Here is a 5177-nt window from a genome sequence, read left to right as displayed (position 1 = left end):
ATATTGGACGACTATATTCGGACTTCAGAAAGGTTCCGAGTGATTCGGGTATTTTTCGGAGTACCGGAGAGTTACGGGAATTCGTATTGGGCCTTAATGGGCCATACGGGAAAGGAGAGAAAGGCCTCAAAAGGTGGCCGCACCCCTCCCCATGATCTGGTCCGAATTGGACTAGGGAAGGGGGGCGCACCCTTCCTTCTTTCTCCTTCCCCCTTCCCTTCTCCTACTCCCACAAGGAAAGGAGGAGTCCTACTCCCGGTGGGAGTAGGACTCCCCCCTATGGCGCGCCTCTCCCCTTGGCCGGCTGCCTCCCCCTTGCTCCTTTATATACGGGGGCAGGGGGGCACCCCAGAGACACAACAATTGATCCTTGAGATCTCTTAGCCGTGTGCGGTGCCCCCCTCCACCATATTACACCTCGATAATACCGTTGCGGAGCTTAGGCAAAGCCCTGCGTCGGTGGAACATCATCATCGTCACCACGCCGTCGTGCCGACGAAACTCTCCCTCAACACTTGGCTGGATCGGAGTTCGAGGGACGTCATCGAGCTGCACGTGTGTAGAACTCGGAGGTGCCGTATGTTCGGTACTTGATCGGTCGGATCGTGAAGACGTACGACTACATCAACCGCGTTGTGATAACGCTTCCGCTGTCGGTCTACGAGGGTAAGTGGACAACACTCTCCCCTCTCGTTGCTATGCATCACCATGATCTTGCGTGTGCGTAGGAAAATTTTGAAATTACTACGTTCCCCAACAGTGGTGTCAGAGCCTGGTTTTATGCGTTGATGCTATGCACGAGTAGAACACAAGTGAGTTGTGGGCGATATAAGTCATACTGCTTACTAGCATGTCATACTTTGGTTCAGCGGTATTGTGAGATGAAGCGGCCCGGACCGACATTACGCGTACGCTTACGCGAGACTGGTTTCACCGTTCGGAGCATTCGTTGCTTAAAGGTGACTGGCGGGTATCTGTCTCTCTCACTTTAGTTGAACCGAGTGTGGCTACGCCCGGTCCTTGCGAAGGTTAAAACAGCACCAACTTGACAAACTATCGTTGTGGTTTTGATGCGTAGTTAAGAACGGTTCTGGCTAAGCCCGTAGCAGCCACGTAAAACATGCAACAACAAAGTAGAGGACGTCTAACTTGTTTTTGCAGGGCATGTTGTGATGTGATATGGTCAAGACATGATGTGATATAATGTGTTGTATGAGATGATCATGTTTTGTAACCGAGTTATCGGCAATTGGCAGGAGCCATATGGTTGTCGCTTTATTGTATGAGATGCAATCGCCATGTAATAGTTTTACTTTATCACTAAGCGGTAGCGATAGTCGTAAAAGCAATAAGTTGGCGAGACGACAACGATGCTACGATGGAGATCAAGGTGTCGCGCCGATGACGATGGTGATCATGACGGTGCTTCGGAGATGGAGATCACAAGCACAAGATGATGATGGCCATATCATATCACTTATATTGATTGCATGTGATGTTAATCCTTTATGCATCTTATCTTGCTTTGTTTGACGGTAGCATTATAAGATGATCCTTCACTAAATTATCAAAGTATAAGTGTTCTCCCTGAGTATGCACCGTTGCGAAAGTTCTTCGTGCTGAGACACCACGTGATGATCGGGTGTGATAGGCTCTACGTTCAAATACAACGGGTGCAAAATAGTTGCACACGCGGAATACTCAAGTTAAACTTGACGAGTCTAGCATATAACAGATATGGCCTCGGAACACGGAGACCGAAAGGTCGAGCGTGAATCATATAGTAGATATGATCAACATAGTGATGTTCAGCATTGAAACTACTCCATCTCACGTGATGATCGGACATGGTTTAGTTGATATGGATCACGTGATCACTTAGAGGATTAGAGGGATGTCTATCTAAGTGGGAGTTCTTAAGTAATATGATTAATTGAACTTAAATTTATCATGAACTTAGTCCTGATAGTATTTTGCAAATTATGTTGTAGATCAATTGCTCGCGTTGTTGCTTCCCTGTGTTTATTTTTGATATGTTCCTAGAGAAAAAAATTATGTTGAAAGATGTTAGTACCAAAGATGCGGATTGAATCCGTGATCTGAGGATTATCCTCATTGCTGCGCAGAAAAATTATGTCCTTGATGCACCGCTAGGTGACAGACCTATTGCAGGAGCAGATGCAGACGTTATGAACGTTTAGCTAGCTCAATATGATGACTACTTGATAGTTTAGTGCACCATGCTTAACGGCTTAGAATCGGGACTTCAAAGACGTTTTGAACGTCATGGACCATATAAGATGTTCCAGGAGTTGAAGTTAATATTTCAAGCAAATGCCCGAGTTGAGAGATATGAAGTCTCCAACAAGTTCTATAGCTAAAAGATGGAGGAGAATCTCTCAACTAGTGAGCATGTGCTCAGATTGTCTGGGTACTACAATCGCTTGAATCAAGTGGGAGTTTATCTTCCAGATAAAATAGTGATTGACAGAATTCTCTAGTCACCATCACCAAGTTAGTAGAACTTCGTGATGAACTATAGTATGCAAGGGATGACGAAAGTAATTCCCGAGCTCTTCGTGATGCTGAAATCGACGAAGGTAGAAATCAAGAAAAACATCAAGTGTTGATGGTTGACGAGACCACTTCAAGTGTTGATGGTTGACGAGCCACTAGTTTCAAGAAAAGGGCAAAGGGAAGAAGGGGAACTTCAAGAAGAACGGCAAGCAAGTTGCTGCTCAAGTGAAGAAGCCTAAGTCTGGTCCTAAGCCTGAGACTAAGTGCTTCTACTGCAAAGGGACTGGTCACTGGAAGCGGAACTACCCCAATTATTTGGTGGATAAGAAGGATGGCAAAGTGAACAAAGGTATATTGGATATACATGTTATTGATGTGTACTTTACTAGTGTTTATAGCAACCCTTCGGTATTTTGATACTGGTTCAGTTGCCAAGAGTAGTAACTCGAAACGGGAGTTGCGGAATAAACAGAGACTAGTAAAAGGAGAGGTGACGATGTGTGTTGGAAGTGTTGGAAATATGCCCTAGAGGCAATAATAAATGGTTATTATTATATTTCTGTGTTCATGATAATAGTCTATTATTCATGCTATAATTGTATTGTCCGCAAATCGTAATACATGTGTGAATACATAGACCACAACCTGTCCCTAGTAAGCCTCTAGTTGACTAGCTCGTTGATCAACAGATAGTCATGGTTTCCTGACTATGGACATAGGATGTCATTGATAACGGGATCACATCATTAGGAGAATGATGTGATGGACAAGACCCAACTTAAGCATAGCATAAAAGATCGTGTAGTTTCGTTTGCTAGAGCTTTTCCAATGTCAAGTATCTTTTCCTTAGACCATGAGATCGTGCAACTCCCGGATACCGTAGGAGTGCTTTGGGTGTGCCAAACGTCACAACGTAACTGGGTGACTATAAAGGTGCATTACGGGTATCTCCGAAAGTGTCTGTTGGGTTGGCACGGATCGAGACTGGGATTTGTCACTCCGTGTGACGGAGAGGTATCTCTGGGCCCACTCGGTAATGCATCATCATAATGAGCTCAATGTGACTAAGGCGTTAGTCACGGGATCATGCATTGCGGTACGAGTAAAGAGACTTGCCGGTAACGAGATTGAACTAGGTATTGGGATACCGACGATCGAATCTCGGGCAAGTAACATACCGATTGACAAAGGGAATTGCATACGGATTGATTGAATCCTCGACACCGTGGTTCATCCGATGAGATCATCGTGGAACATGTGGGAGCCAACATGGGTATCCAGATCCCGCTGTTGGTTATTGACCGGAGAGGCGTCTCGGTCATGTCTGCATGTCTCCCGAACCCGTAGGGTCTACACACTTAAGGTCCGGTGACGCTAGGGTTGTAGAGATATATGTATGCGGAAACCCGAAAGTTGTTCGGAGTCCCGGATGAGATCCCGGACGTCACGAGAGGTTCCGGAATGGTCCGGAGGTGAAGAATTATATATAGGAAGTCCAGTTTCGGCCACCGGGAAAGTTTCGGGGGTTATCGGTATTGTACCGGGACCACCGGAAGGGTCCCGGGGGTCCACCGGGTGGGGCCACCTGTCCCGGAGGGCCCCGTGGGCTGAAAGTGGAAGGGAACCAGCCCCTAGTGGGCTGGGGCGCCCCCTTGGGCCTCCCCCCATGCGCCTAGGGTTGGGAACCCTAGGGGGGGGAGTTCCCCCTTGCCTTGGGGGGCAAGGCAACCCCTTCCCCCCTTGGCCGCCGCCCCCCCCCCTTGGAGATCCCATCTCCTAGGGCTGGCGCACCCCCCCAGGGGGCCTATATAAAGGGGGGGAGGGAGGGCAGCACACTACAGCCTTTGGCGCCTCCCTCCTCCCCTGCAACACCTCTCTCTCTCTCGCAGAAGCTCGGCGAAGCCCTGCCGGAGAGCCGCTACATCCACCACCACGCCGTCGTGCTGTTGGATCTCCATCAACCTCTCCTCCCCCTTGCTGGATCAAGAAGGAGGAGACGTCGCTGCACCGTACGTGTGTTGAACGCGGAGGTGCCGTCCGTTCGGCACTCGGTCATCGGTGATTTGGATCACGGCGAGTACGACTCCGTCATCCACGTTCATTGGAACGCTTCCGCTCGCGATCTACAAGGGTATGTAGATGCACTCCCTTCCCCTCGTTGCTAGTATACTCCATAGATGCATCTTGGTGAGCGTAGGAAAATTTTAAAATTATGCTACGATTCCCAACAGTGGCATCATGAGCCAGGCCTATGCGTAGTTACTATGCACGAGTAGAACACAAAGCAGTTGTGGGCGTTGAGTTTGCCAATTCTTCTTGCCGCTACTAGTCGTTTCTTGTTTCGGCGGCATTGTAGGATGAAGCGGCCCGGACCGACCTTACACGTACGCTTACGTGAGACAGGTTCCACCGACTGACATGCACTAGTTGCATAAGGTGGCTAGCGGGTGTCTGTCTCTCCTACTTTAGTCGGAACGGATTCGATGAAAAGGGTCCTTATGAAGGGTAAATAGAAATTGGCAAATCACGTTGTGGTCATACGTAGGTAAGAAACGTTCTTGCTAGAAACCTACAAACCACGTAAAAACTTGCAACAACAATTAGAGGACGTCTAACTTGTTTTTGCAGCAAGTGCTATGTGATGTGATATGGCCAGAAGA

This window comes from Triticum aestivum, chromosome 5D, assembly GCF_018294505.1.
Source record: "Triticum aestivum cultivar Chinese Spring chromosome 5D, IWGSC CS RefSeq v2.1, whole genome shotgun sequence".
NCBI lineage: Eukaryota > Viridiplantae > Streptophyta > Magnoliopsida > Poales > Poaceae > Triticum > Triticum aestivum.
The sequence above is the reverse complement of the archived record's forward strand: the minus strand, read 5'-3'. Positions refer to the sequence as shown.